The following is a 15,380-nucleotide window of genomic DNA, read 5'->3' as shown; positions in this document are numbered from 1 at the left end:
CAGACTCCGATATCCTAGTAATGTTTGGATATTGTGCTGGCAGCAATTGCACTAATGGACCAATCGGTTAATTAGTTGGATCGGGATACCGATATTACTTCGGCGGTCAATCGAAGCGGTCGGACCGACCAGCAATTAGTACATTGGCCAACCACCGGTCTTTTACGTGTCAATATTCCTGGCAGGAAGATTCATTTACCCATTAATATGAAACGCGATTCAGCGGCCACTTATCCGCTGGATAGCCATCTACCTTCCTCCGAATCGTTCGCGGTTCTTCTTTTTAGCTCCATTTATTCCCGGCTACTTTTAGACGGACACTCTTGTCTGGCACGTACCGATTAAAATAGAGTCGAGCGTCTCGATCGGATCTCAGCGGGGTCGTTTTCGATCGAGTAATCCGAGAAACCACTCGGCCAAGTATCAACCTGTTATACTGTCCTTCTAAAAACCGTGTCGAGCGAGCATTTCCGCGGCGATAGCCGAAGGAAAGTGACTAATCTGAATGAGCGACATAAGCGTCGATTAAGCGCGGAGTCTCTCGTTTCAGCGCGACTTTAATTCCGTAATTTTATCGGCCCCTTTACAGCTAGCCCAGAGGGGAAACCGTCGAGTTACCGCACGGAACAAATCCATCCTCAATTTCCGTGAAAACCGAGGCGTCTGCGAGCCGTCTAATCGCAGCATCCATTTTCTCCTCGGATGCACCCAAGGCCCCGGGTAGAAACGGCGGTTCCTCGTCATCACGGCCATTCTTTGCCGGGAATTTATAAGGTTCGCGATGAACGCCGCTCATCCTCGTTAAACCGCGCCTCTCTAGACGCGACTCGACCACCTGGAGAATTTCTCACAGATGTAGGGAAATTTATCGTTGCCCGATATTACCAGGGCACTGGCGGCAGGCTCGATAAAGACCGGCCTCGACGTAACGGCATCCTTTCGCGCCTCGGCTCTAAACCGTTCCCGCTGGCGACGTTATTAACCCTGGTACACCCTCTGTCTCCGTGTTACCGTGTCGGAAGCGCCGTCGACGAACGCTCGACGAACGCCCGCGACGATTGTTATTTAGACACTACGAAACCTGTCGCGAGCAGAAGTTACGAATCGCCGCGCGATTTATGCGAGCTACTTTTTGCCGGAGGCCACGAGCCGTCGTCGCCACCGTCGTCGTCGTCGTCGTCGTCGTCGTCGTCGTCGTTACCACCGCGTGTATCGATTTCGAGGGATCCCCGCGACGAGGAGCGTCTCGAGAATATCCAACGTTTCCTTGGGAAATTATTTGCTCGACGCTTTTGTCTCGCCATTCCTTTGTCTCGGGGACACAGTAATTTTCTCCGCTCGTTGTCTCGAGGTTCGCCCGGTTCGTCTTTAACGCCGCAAGTCCGAATTCGCAGCGGTGAATCCGAAAATGTCCGCCGAGGAGCCAGAAGGAAAGAGATAGAGACGAAAGAAAATAGAAATTGGGGAGCGAAGATCGCGGGAGCGGAGGTGTGCGACGCGCGAAAAATAACCGGGGATATCGAAGCTGGCTCGAGCGAAGAGGATCAATGGATGGATCCAATCGATTCGATCCCATCCGTAAACAACGAAATTTCCTCTATGAGAAGAGCAGGTTTTTTCTCCGCGCGTTGCGAATTCCAGTATGCGGCTAGCCCCCATAAATCCCGCGCAGCCGCGGGAACTAACGGCAGTTTCAGAAGCTTGTACCGAAGCCGGCGGAGAGCTTTTCGCAAATTCCCGCCGATAGAGAGCGAGCGTTTCGGTTCTGAGCCCGGAGCGGAAGGGGCGAGGGTTTGGAGAATAAAAAAGAGGGGCAAAAAAGTCGGCAGCCGGCCCGTCTCTCTTTTTCCTTTTTTTTTTTTTTTTCCTACGAGCGCGTCGGCAACTAGCCATAACTCAATCGAGCTGGCTCTCCTCGAAACGTTCCCCAGCGAGATTTTACCCCTCCCGAAGAGCATCCTTGTAACGAGCACCAATTCGTCCGGTGGAATCAAAATGAAAGCTTATTGAATCTATTCTTCCTTTCGCCGTTGGTCCCTCTCACTTTTTCCTTTTTTCGTTATCTTTCATCTGTACTCAGGTGACCCGCTCGCCGCTCCCCTGCCCTTCGACCCTGCCGTTTCTGTTTCACGCTCGGAATCAACAGTCGAACGATTCGGCGAGAGATGGTATTTTCGATTTTTTCACGGGAATGTTCGCGGGCGCGCGCGTTCTTTGTTAGCCGGGGCTCTTTTTTTTTATGGCGCACCGGGTATGCTGCTGCCGGTGAAACCTTTTTGGAGAGCAAAGAGCGTGACATCTGTACGCGGCCAGGTTGAATGGATACAGATTCAGGTTCTCCGCGGCCGCTGTTTTCCAGTTCCTTTTCATTGCAGCCCCGTTGCCAGAACAACGGTGAATCATGATTGATAACGGCGGCAATAGCTCGACGGGGATCCCGTATCCCCGTACGGTTTAACTAATTGGGAAGTTCAGTAACAGCCACGCGGTCGATGTTGGCCAATAAACAGGGAATTTGTTTTCCATCCTCGAAGTTCCTCGAACGTGCTCTAGATGTCTTAACGAATCGGGAAAGTTGACAAGTTAATAGGCGTGCCACGGAGTTCGGAACTTTCAGAAACACGTCCAGGCATGTCCGATAGATTGAGAATATCGACGTTCCCCCGGCGTATAACCGCAGCAATTTCGCGTAATTATATTCCCCCGGAACCGAAGTGGAGAATTTAATAAGAATATTAATTAAAATCGTCCATCGACGAGGGAAGAGGGCTGATACCTCCTTGAACGAGGCATAATCGTCTTCGGGGCAGTGGCGCTCGATAAAATCCGATTGTCCTTTCGCCGTTCAATTAGACGCCGGTCGAGCGGTACCAAAGGTTCTTCCGTGGTATCCACGAATTTTTCACTCGACCAAGGAGCACGGGGTCGCTCCGTGGCGTTCCACGGACTCGTTCGCGGGAGATTTAACCCCGCTGTATCGATTTCCTCCGCGGTACGTTAGTGGATTCAGCTAGCGAACGATATCGAGTTGCTCATCAACTTGTAAATCGGCGGATATTACATTTCGCGAACATCGACGGGACGAGGACGAGGCGAGGCAGGAGCAATGATAAATTAGCGAAAAATTGCAATTTCCACGCATCGAGCGCGCGTGTCTCGTCGCGAGCCGCGCGCAACGGCCCGATCGAAAGTAGTTAATCGGCGATAAATTTCGAAGCGGAAGATCGCGATCTCCACTGGATACTATCGCGACGTTAAACGACCGTTAACGATAGAAGGAGGTGCAACAGATATATCAGGTAAGGATGAGCGAGTATCGCAATTACGGCTCCGCTCGCATCCCTTCGTTTCGCCGCGATTAATCGCGCGTTACACTGCGAACTATTCGCTGGAAATTTTCATCCACCGATCGGTGGCATTATCGCTCTCGATGCAACAATGTCGATTTATAATTGGGCTAGCGCGCGCGGGATATCATTTGTCGAGATTACCGTTTGCGATTTGTTTTAATAACGTTATAAAACAGACGTAACAACCTTACCCGCGGCATCAGCCGGGATATTTTAATTCGTGAAACACACCGCCGATGAAATCTTATTAAACTCGCGACTGATATCCAGCGCGTTATCGACGCGTTTCCCCCTCTGCTCGCGTGCGATAAAATTGTCGTTGGATATCGTGAACGAAGCGCGCGTTGAATCAGCAACGATCGTATTCCGCGATTTATTCGTCATTTTCTCGGCTAAATCCAACGTCAGGCCCCAACCACGAGCGAACGAGGGAGAAAGAGACAGAAGCGGAGGGAGAGACGAACCTCTTCGATCTTTTCTCTGGCCCCGGGCGAAAATAAAGTGCATTCGGCCCGAGGTGGCCCGAGTAAATGTCAGGAGAGACGCGACGTCTAGCCGGCAAGTATTTGTCAAAGACGCCCTCGGCGCCGCGGACCCGATGTACACTTCAATCCCTTGGTATTCCGTCGTCTCCGTTTCTCCTCCCTTCTTTTCTCTCCTTTCGCGCCTTTATAGTTTATTTAAATTTCAAACGCGACCACCACCGTCGCCGCTGCCGACAAGGGACCAGGACACAGGTTACGAACCCCCGCGGGGGGGAATCTTCAATTAATTCGACAATTAGAGCAACCGGCTCTCGAGGGTTATTATACTCCGAGTTAGCAGAGGGGCGGTCCAGTTTTCTGGAAATTTTATTCGCTTCGAAGAATAAAAGCGAGAACGCTCGAGCGACGCCACGGGGATGGTTCGAGTCGATTTTTTCCTCGCGTTTCACCCGACGATAAACGGCAAAGGGGATCGCGGTGGAACGGTATTCGCTGGTGACAGGGACGTCACAGAAGGAGGCTCGGTCGAGCGACCAGTGCCTCGAGTATTTCTATTTAGTTTGCGTGCTTCGACTGAAAGTGCATAAAAGAGAAAATATTGCGGGGTGGTATTCAAGATCAAAGCGAATGAAATTACAGGAGAATTTCTATCGTGGTTTTTCGGTTCCCCTTTGAGCTTTGTCTCTCCGCCCCTTTTCTCCCCGTGCGCCCTCCCTGTGACTGTGTTTCACAAACGCGTCAGTCAGAATGTCTGTTTTTCCAAACCGGCTGCGATCGGTAAGACGATAGGAGGAGAAAGAAAAATTTTATAAAAACCCGGTTTCCCGTTTCACCGACAACAGACGACGACGACGACGACGACGACGACGAGCGCGAGTCGACGTTTAGACGGGAATAATAATTAAATGGCCGGAGGCGCGTTGTTTGCTTAATTATCGGGTAAAATCGTGTTCGAGCGTTCCTCATCGGGTCTGTTGACAGCAGCGTTCCCGAGGAGCAAGCTCGCGAAAGAAGTTGGGACGTCAAGAGCGGAAGAGTCAACGAACTACGTCGAGCGAGCACGCCGGAAGACGTCAGGGAAGCGTCGCAGACAGATACGCGCGCGACAGATCGAAGAATCGATCGCTGCGGGTACGGGGGAGAGATTCGGAAAGTTGCGAAATCGACAATATGCTAGGCGACATCCCCATTATTCTCTCTGGCCCCTTCCACGGGCTGGGCGGCGAACGGCTGGGTGGTGAAACTCCAAATTGCAGATTGGAAATTCTCCGGCAGCGATCATCCCGCTCCTGGGAACTCCACGGGAAAGGGCGTACTTCTCACCCTCTGGCGGGATTCTCGCCCTCTGGCGCGGCTGATAACGCCAGCCACGGAACGAGACTGCTGCCAGCCCCGCCGCCCAGGTGCGCGCTTCTACCTAGAATCGCAACTTTCCCAATAAATCCCTGTCACCTTGAGTAACTAACCGCGATCGACGATCGAACCCCTTCGACCCTTCGTTATTTATCGGCACGGTTCCCCCGTGCCTGTATCATTTATTCCTCGCGTCGTAACGCGCGCTCCTTTCGTTAACGGCCCCGGTTAAAAGGTAATCAAATTCCGACGCAAATTAGAGGAGGAGGAGGAGGAGGAGGCTGCTCGAACTTTTCAGCGACCGCGATCGTTGCTACGTACGAATGGGCGAGAAACGTGATTAGATTTCTTGAATAAGCAGGGATCGTTTGGCGGACGTGTAATTTGCCCCATGAATGATTTATCCGGTTGCGCGAATTGGCCTCGTTTTAAACGCGCCCCCGGGCGCTGCGCAATGAAAAAGCCAACGGAAGGTAACTAACATAGTTCTGGGTGGGCGACGAGCAGCCGTTCGGTAAATTCAACGAAACTTTTTTTCCACCGCGAGATGGTCCGCGCCGCGGAACGAGGCAGCGTTTCACTTAAGAATTCATATCCGTTCCGGTAACAGGATCGCGAGCGGGGTTCGCACGCGATTTCGCGAATTTTAGATCGCCCCCAGACGAAGCTAACCAGACGTGGATGGGACACGTCAGTTATTCCGGTGAACAAAATTTCGCGCTACCCCTCCTGGTGGTGTTCAAAGCTTCGTGTACGAATTATTAAGCGTTGCGCCAGATACACTGCTCAATAAAGATTGCAGGTTGAGGAATTCGTCGGGTTACGTGATTCGTGGATGATTAATGAATTCGTCGGCACGTTCTACGTTCTGTCTTTTCCAGTCGACCGGCAGAGATCGGGGAAAGATCTCTCGGTCCTTTCCCCCGGCGGTGACACAAAAGCGGCCGCGATCGCGACGAGCATCGAGCGCGATACCGCACGAACGTATCGCGGGGGGAGGAAACAGGGCGACGACGAACACCGTGCCGCGCGCCGTTTTTCCATCAGATACGGCATTATTAATGCGAGGGGACATTTTAACGGGTACGGTTTATTTAACCGAGCGAACGGCACCCAGGCCAATAAATTCCCCGTAAAAAAGAGGCGTTGGCAGAGCCGTCGCTGGCGAGGCACCGCCGCCGGTAGCCTGCCGTGAGTGCTCAATTAATCAACACGTAATTACCGGCATCACGCGAGTTTGATTCCCGGATCTGCTGCGAACAATAACACGTCTCCGCGCAAAACGGGGACAAATCTGATCGGCGATAAATTCCTAGTCCCTACGCGCTCCCTCCGCCCCGATAAAGCACACCCACACGGCCGTTTCAACCGCCGCAAATTTGCGGCGCCTCCGTTAATGAATTCTCCGCGTCATAAATCGTGAATTCCTTGGGACGTCGAGATTCTTCCAGCTTTACACCTGAAATAATACCGATAAGAGGATTCGGGCCGTCGAGAAATTCAAATCGATCGATATCCCCGATCTCGCCGTTTCGCCGTGGTTGTTTCAACAACCGGGGGCTGGGAGGGAACGGAACGCAAAACGAGCAAATGGAGTGACAGAGACGTATAGGTCGGCGGAAGGGTGGCGCGGGGGGTAAATAATGAAAACGAGTGGCGCAGCTTAAAGGAGCGCGTCGTAAAGCATGCTACCCGGGCACGTTCCAGCTTTGCCCGCGCAACAATTCTTCCGGGGCAAGAGTGGAGCCACGGCTGGGGGGGGGGGGGGGGGGGGGGGGGGGTCGAGGGGCTGAAATTCACTTATTTCGAGTTTTCCGGACTACCGGTCGCGCACGGTAAACCGGTGAGACGAACCGAAATTTCAACCCTGACCGTTCTCGGTCGTTTAACTCGGCTAAAGCTTTTTTATGTGGATCACCCGGCGTTCACCGCCCGGGCTGATATCCTCCGCGGAAGGCTCCTTGGAAATTCTCCCCCTCATTTTCCGCCGGTTTACGAGCTCCTCGAGCGCTTCGCGAACTTCACTTCACGATTCCTCGAACGAGGCAAGTGTTTTGCCTGTACACACCGATCGCATTGCAGGCTGTAATCGGGAATTTCGAGACGACTCGCGCCACCGTTCTCCATCTTGGTCCTCGACTCGGGGGTGAAAGAATCCCCCTCGCCGTTCCTCTGACGGCGATACGTCCTTTCTGTAATCCGTTTGCAACAGGGCGAGCTTGAAAACTGCACCGTCTGCTCGCTACCGGCGAAATGCAATATTTGAAACGGCGGCGCAACCGAGTAAGGGTGGCGTTAAAATTCAAGACGCGTGCTTTACGGCTACGCGAAATAAACGCGGGTAATCGTTGACTCGAGGGAGGATATCAAAAATTAAGGGCTGGATCCGTTCCTCTCGACGCTGGTTCCTTCGCGAATAAAATATAACGCGATGCGTAAGAAGCTGAGGCTGATCCCGCGCGTCTGGCATAATATCGGGACGACGGACGAACGGACCACGAATTTGGGTCAATTGGTCGTGGGCGGAAAAGTGGAATATAGTGTAAATTAAAGCCACAACGGGTGGTCCTTGAGCGGGACGCGCCAAGTATCTCGTGATTCAGATATACGGATGGACTGACGTCCTCGTGAAATATTTTACATGAAAATCCACTTACGTGAGCGGCATATACATACGTATGTACGGCTCGTTTCACCGCGCGGTTAATATTCCTTTTTCACCGTCTGGCTGAAAAACCGCCGGGGCATCTTTCTTTTTCGTAATAACCGTGGCCGCGGTGGAACCGGGTAATTTGATGACGGCCTACGTAAATATTAACCTCCTTAATTTTCGTGCACGGTTTTCGTTACGTCGTCGTATCGAGCATTTTTCACAGCCCCACCTCAACTCGAGTTCGAGCGCTCGTCGGAACCCCGAAGCTCGCTCAAACACGTCGGCGAAGTCGATTCATTTTCAGCCGGAAATCTCGTTTCTTCTCTCGATATGCGGATAATACGTCTAACCAGCCTCGACTGGTATCAATTCCTTCCACTTCCGGCGGGCAGGCTTCCCCGCGAGCCTCTGATTTATCGTCGGTTCAATTATAATCGTAAATCCTCTCGCTGGCTTTCGACGAGTCGCTTTTTCGCAGCTTGGAATCCAAAAACAGGAGATTGCCCGAAATTTTTCGTTACTGAAATTGCGATATTTTCTGCCCTATTTTGTTTTTTTTTTTTTTACATCAAATATATTCGCAAAAATTCGCGTTTTCATTAAATTTCGTACGCGCAGCTGAAACACGCTCGCTGTAACGCGAATAAAAATTGGAAACACGAAATTTTGGGCGGTAGCGGAGGAATTGTTCGCGAAAAGTATTCGGTAACCAACCGCGCTAACAGGCGTTCTTGGAAACAACGTGCATCGAACGATTTCCACACGTTTACGTACCCTCGTTTGTTTGTTTTTTCAAACCCTCGACTGGACGATGTTTCGCCGGACGGTTTTTCCACGGCCTTAATAAAGGCACGCCCACGGTTATACCGAATTGGACGTTGCTAATGTTCTCAGGCGACAACGTGACATTAATATGTATGCAGTACTTTGCGTTCACGGGCGAACGCGACTGCTCCGCTGTCGGGGCTGCCCCGCTTGTCTATTGTGGTACGTACAGCGCGTTAATTTGTTTTCAAATGTAACAACCCTGGTTAGAATCGTTCCGCGGAATAGCGTGGTCGCGTTGTTTGCATAAAAAGCCCGGCTCGCCGGGTTCCACCTTCATCTATCATTCCGCGAACGTAATACGGGGATTTAACGCGAAGGCACGGATAACATAAATCCATCGATACGGCGAAATTATGACGAACAACTGGCCAGGATCTAGCCAGGCCTGGTAAAGCTTCCCAGTTTTACGAGAAAACGCACGGCGAACTTTTCATACGAATGTTTCATCATCTGTCCCGCGGTCGTGGTACATTTGTTCCGTTCCCTGCCGGGCCGCTTACGTTTCTCAGAATTTCCGGAGCGTAAAATTTGATTTCCCCGAAAGGAGGACCCGCCCCGCGTTATTTCTTCCGCGACGGAACGCGAGGGTATATCTTTTCGTCGATTCGTTTAATCGATCCGTTCAGCCGGCGTTTTCCACGGAAAACGCGCGCCGGTTCCTCCGGGAAATTTCCGAGCGCTCGTCCTCGGCTCCGTCGACCCCATTGAGCCGCTTAATATGTTTCGTCCCCCGATGAAACTTCGCGCAAAGCGGTGTAGGCATTTCGAGAGCACGGGCCTCGTCGGTTCGCGACGCTCTCGAGCGACGACATTGTGCTGCACTTTGTCGATAATTAGCAAGAGCTGTAGCTCGACGCGAAACATTCACGCTGCTACCAGAGTGTATCGGCCAACCGCGTCGAAGCGTTACGCGTCACCTGTCCTTTTATATTCGTTAATTTCCCACTTGCAACCTAATTACCACCGTCGATTAACAGATAATCGTCCAGTGAGGAGATATATGTTTTTATTTTTTCATTGTAATAATTGTCATCGCTGTCGATCAAACGTGCGCCACGAGTTTAATAAACGATCGCTGAGTAACTTCCACGGAGATTCCTTCGGTTTAACCTGAAACCACGAGGCAGCCGGGTTTCTCTGGAGGGAAACGCGACTCACTTTCAACTGTCCGTATTTTCCAAATTCCATTTACGATCGTTTCGTTCCAAGACTCCCTTTGTTCCACCGGCACAAAGGCATCGTTCGCCACCCCCGCTATTTCGCCCCGCGGACTGAAACGGGGGCTCGTCCGTTCGAACGATTCCCGTTCGATTCGCGCGTGGGCAAGGCTCGCGCCAGACGCGCTCTCCTTACCATCCCGTTGAATATTTTAGCCGATTCTGGTCGACGATATATCTCGCGTCTGACGACCATCGAATTATAGCCATCGGAAACGGAATCATTACCGAGCGATTGGCCAGGTTCAGGCCTCGATGCTCGGGACCTGGCCAGCGCACCCTCACGTTCGCGTCGGTGTGCTCGTCTGGTTACTGATTGACGTGCTCGCGTTACATTTGCCGTCAACAATGCTGCCACGAATATGTTGTAATCGCGTGATTTCCATGCTGACGGACAGCGCCGAATCGATCGCAGCCGCGGCTGCGAAACCCTCGCGGATGCGTTTCAAATCAAGTTCCAGTAGTTGGCTTCGTTAGAGTTGATTTCGCGATATCAACGTGGCAATCAGAATTCATCGGCGAAACTGAGAGTAGAAGGCTCCCGTTACGCGTGTTAACGATTCGAAATAACAATATAGCCGTTAGAACGCGGAGCATGAACGATAACGGGCGATGTCTGACCGTACATGTTTCTCCACTACTTGTTCCTTTCTTTCGGCAGATTACGCCGGCTTCCGTCGCGTCCGCGTTGAAAGGTTTGTATGCGCGTTCAATCTCTGGGTGAAAATTACAGTGGAATCTCAGTGGGGGCGGTAAAAACTGCGACCACATAAAATTGCCGCGGCTGACAGTCGATTAACATTGTTGCAGTCGCGGTCCAGTTACACTGGTGACATACGAAGGGAAACGATGCGGACCGTAGAGGCGTCTCTGTCAAAGAGATAATTGCGAGTAAATAATGCTGCGCTGCGGCTGTGGCATGGTCTCCATTCGGTGGATGGCTGAAATTGCCGTAATAATAGTTACACACACACACGCGCGCGCTCGTCACTCGCATTCGGTGGGAAAACGTGGCCTAAAAGACGGACGAGGGCATTAGTAGGCGCGATAATAAAATTCGGGCGTAATTGTGGCGGGCAAAATGCAGGAAACGACACGGAACAACGGGTGCCCATCGGCTGCAATTTTCGAAGAAAGACAATTTCAACCGATGGGGAAACTTTGCCCGCAAAGGGAAATTAAACGTCGTTGTTAAAATAGTTCCCGACCTCTGAATTTAACTACGATAATCGCTGTATAATGTTGTAACAAGGAGAATTAGTACCGCAACGATTCGACCGACGTTTCGCATCGCTTCCGGTTCCCCTCCGCTCGAACGTCGCGAGCCTCCTTTGGATTGTTTTACCCGAACTCTAATCTGGTTGGAATTGCATGCAAAATTCAGCGTAGATTCGTGCACCGTATTCACCACACACGTGCTATGCGGTGTCGGCGGTTAGACGTTACATGCTCGCATACAAGAGATGACTTTGATCGAACGACCAAGCCAATCAGGAACTCAATTTGTCGAAGCTAATCCAGTTATGCGAGATACGCGTAGGTCTTTTCGGGAACCATTATTATTGCAAATAATAACGTAATACCGATAGAGAGAGAGACAGGAAGAGAGAGAGAGAGGGGGTAGAGAGAGAGGTACAGATGGATAGAGAGAGAGAGAGAGAGAGAAGGAGAGTACAATGCGCCGTTGGTTCAACATCAATCGTGGGAGAGCGCTTTGTGCCTGAAGTTGACGTACATGACGTACGAGATAGACAATTTACTCGAGAGGACGCCGGATGAAATGAAAGCGGTGCAATTTATACTCGCTCGGCTATTCTAACGAAATTCACTCGCTCGAATTCTCTGTAATTTTTCGAAATCGTTCCGTTCGAACGTTCAGGCATTTCGCATCTTTTTTTCCTCGCGACGGGAAACGCGATCTCTCCGCGTTGTCCACGGCGACGCTCGACGTAACAGCACGTTTCGACGCGCCTTACCAAGAATCGAGAGGAACTGCGAGGGCGTGAAAAAGCGAATCGCAAAGAAAACCGAGACGGCGGTTGATTGTTTCCAGCGAAGGGGTTGGCCGCTGCCTCCGCGGCACCCACCCCCACGGTGTAATTACGAACTTTACAAAGGGGCCGAGAGAAAGAGGCGCGTGCGTGCACGCGCGCAACCGTAACTCGCCGTTTGCTCGCTTTTTATTTGAATTTATTATTCTCCGCGCTAACTAAGCGGCTTAAACGCGCGACGTTTAATTTATACCCCGCGTAAGTTACGAGCGGCCGCGGCGAGACCCGGGTTCTATCTGCCTTCCGACAATCTTGCCGCGCGGCGCGATTGCGCGGCGTCCAGCGCGCGCCAAAGTGAAAAATTAAGGGGAAGATACGCTCCCGTCCCCTGCCGACCGCGCGATAACGAAACCGACCCGGCGATAATTGCGGAAAGCTCGCGATAAAAAATAACAAACGACCCCTTCGTCCCGGCTGCTGACGCCTGTCCGTGGCTCCAGTCATAAATAAGAAAGAAAGGTTTACTTTAGAGGAGCGCGAGTGATTAAGCGCAAGAGGAATCGGGGTCGCGTGATTCCGCGAGGGAGGCGAAAGAGCGAACCTAATTCAAAGTCGAAGAACGCGCGCGGACGAAGAGGGATCCCATCGCGCGGATCGCTCGAGGTTCGACACGAAACGCGCGTGTAACTCACCGGCACGGCGATTCCGGGGAATTCGACATTTGACAGAGTTGCCGGGAACTCGAACGGGGCCGTATTTGCATAAATTAATACTCGTCCTCCCCTGAGAACTCCTACTCGACCCTTTCCCTCCCGCGTATTTGTTCGCCCGTGGCGAAATTTATTGTCGCAAACGCATCCACCACACTTAACCGTACAATCGAGAACCTCGGTCGCAAAGGCTCGTTCCGGTGACCCGCTATTGTCTGACGGTATCGCGTGTGTTTGCATTGTACACTGCAAACGAACCGTGTACGGTTGTTCTTTCTTCGTGTCCCGCCGCCCTGTCGTCGCTCCGTCTTTTCAAGCATCGTGTTTTCGTCCGCCGACCCTTCTCTAGCCAACCCTTTCCTTCCGCCACGGTTTTCTATCGATTCTCCCCCTTTTCCACGGCACGGCCGAGAATTCGAGATTGAACATCCGTCTGTTAGGGTGTTCGACACTTGTCGTAGGGAATTCGGTACACTTCCATCGCGCCAGCCCCGCCTCCCCTAACTTCTCCGGAGTGAATCCTCCGTGGAGATTGAAAAATACGTGTTCCACGAATTTTCGAGATCGAACTCAGACGATGGAGGATCTAACGACTCGGCTATCTCGTTGTTGCGACGATGCGCGTTCGAGCTACTTGCTAACTTCTCGGATTATCGGCGATGTAATTAGCTCCGGCGAGAACGGTTCGGCGCTTTACCTCCCCCCTCGGATAAAACAACAAAAGAAACCGTCCGCTCGACGGAAGTTACAAGTTTCGACTCGGAGAATGTATTCAAATCAGATTCAAAGTTAATTTAATAACCAACGAGTGCCAAGAACAATATGCTCCCCATTAAGATAAGGCTCGAGACGGTTGAATAAAAATTCTCCCCTGGAAACGCAATTAAGTTATCCGAGACGCACGCGAGGTTTCTCCAAGGGGTGGAAAAATATCCACGGGCCGCGACGAATCCACGGCACCCTCGCGCGCTATGCCCGTGCGTCTCTCTTAAGACAAACTGGTCGACGAGAGATGACAACATCTGGCCATTAGTATGAAATATCGTCCACGTTGACCGTATCTCACCTTTGCCCTCTTTCTACCCATGTCATTTTTATACCTTTATACCCCATTAAATCCGCGCAACCTTTGCGGCAAGTTTCCTTCCGCCCTGCCAACCGGGGCGAGCGTCACCGGCTGCATTACGATTTTTCCAACGGGACGCCGTTTCATTATTCCACGTGGAAACTGGCGTACCTGCTACCTGCCGTCTGGTTTAATTTCATTTTCGTCCGATTATTCATCGGAGCGGCGCGTGCGTCCGCATACATCGGTGGATTATCGATCAATTAATTCTGACAGGTTTTACGTCGCTGATAAATTATTTGAAGCGCCGCGTGGACAGGAATAATCTCGCGATTCGTTATTTTTTCATACAATTATTACGTTTCCGCGTAAATAACGCGCGTACGCGCGGTGCATCCGACGTCCGACCGCGGCAAGTGGAATAACACCCCGCATGGTCAGACGTGGAGCGTCGTTGAGCAACCACCAGTCCCTCCCCTGTGGCTGTTCCGCGTTTTTTCTTCAGTCCGCCGATTTATGCCACCCTGGCGATGGGAGCATCTTTAAATCGAGCTCCGGATGAATGTTTATCGCCCACGAAGACGCATAGCTCTCGTCCAGGCCGCGGGAAGCGGCGGCTGATACGCGCTTAAAGTTCATTGCCGCGAAAGTTACGGTCGACAGTTTCGGTGTACGCCCGCGTAATATATTCCCCGCGGTCATAAATTTCCAATTAAGCGTGAAATGAGTATGAACCGCTTTGTGCGTTTTTATCGCGTAAGGGTCGACCAGTCCCGTTTCAACGGCCCCTTATTAACCCTTTTCACTCCCGCGTCCGTTCGGTCCGCCGTTACCAGACCGTTTTTAGGGACCTGTTCTCCACCTTCGCGCTGGACGCTCGAGAATACATCGTACTTTAATCAACGTCTACGGCCTGGTCGAAGATAACGAGTTTCGCTCGACGTTTCCGCACCCTCTTTGACGGTGCAGCTAGATCCGCGTATTATACTTAGTACGATTGGATCGCACGCTATTTACAGTTGGCTCGATTAAGAGCGGAATTAATGAAACGAAAAAACAGTTTGATTTACGGACAGCAGCTATCAACGATATGCATTAGCGGAGAACAATGGCCCATAGAATTAGGAGCACTCCGTCGATTGCGTTTAAAGAATTAATCACCGGCAATCAAAGTGGCTTCGTAAATCTTCGGGGCAGGGTGTTCCCACGGAGAAGCTATCGATTATTAGGGAAGTGAATTGAACGCGTCTGCTCGAAAATAAAGCGGAACGGTGTGCGAATGGTGTCTGTGTGCGAGCGTGCGCGCGCGCGAGTCTCGCCTCTCTTTCACCGTTCAATTAAATTCGCAAACTGTTGATTATTTAATCGATGCCGCTGTCTTGCTGCAGCTGGTGTCCTCTATCCTTGGTTCGCGCGATGTTTTCTCGTTATTAGTCGAGGATAAGTCGAGGCAATTTAATTAACGAAACGTTCAACAGAAGTTTCGCTTTTTTCGCCCGTTTCATTTTGACTTCCCAAGTCGGGCAAAATCCAGGCCAAAGAAAAAGCAAGCAACCGTGATTTTGTTAATCAATGTATAACCGTGGTCAAGCCAGCGGAGCGTATTTCCTTGCCGTGGAAGATGACGAATAGTTGGCCGGCGGTAATCACCGAACCGTCGCTCGGTGGATAAGCGAGAGACGAGGGAAAAGAGGGAAGTTTTTCACGAGCCAAGAATCACGAGTTCT

The 15,380-nt window shown here is 51.5% G+C and overlaps 2 protein-coding genes across 2 annotated transcripts in view; one reads left to right on the top strand and one right to left on the bottom strand.

Moving 5' to 3' along the window:
- LOC143429943 (disintegrin and metalloproteinase domain-containing protein 10) overlaps window positions 1-15,380 on the bottom strand; it is a 102,121-nt gene that overhangs the window by 50,758 nt on the left and 35,983 nt on the right. The gene's annotated exons all lie outside the window — the stretch shown is intronic.
- LOC143429954 (ELMO domain-containing protein 2) overlaps window positions 8,542-15,380 on the top strand; it is a 138,814-nt gene continuing 131,975 nt past the window's right edge. The window contains exon 1 of the mRNA XM_076905839.1: window positions 8,542-8,546. The gene's annotated coding sequence lies outside the window, so the exon portion shown is untranslated. The remainder of the gene's footprint in view (window positions 8,547-15,380) is intronic.

This window comes from Xylocopa sonorina, chromosome 12, assembly GCF_050948175.1.
Source record: "Xylocopa sonorina isolate GNS202 chromosome 12, iyXylSono1_principal, whole genome shotgun sequence".
In the NCBI taxonomy this organism is placed as follows: Eukaryota; Metazoa; Arthropoda; class Insecta; order Hymenoptera; family Apidae; genus Xylocopa; species Xylocopa sonorina.
This window is presented reverse-complemented; position numbering and strand designations above follow the sequence as displayed.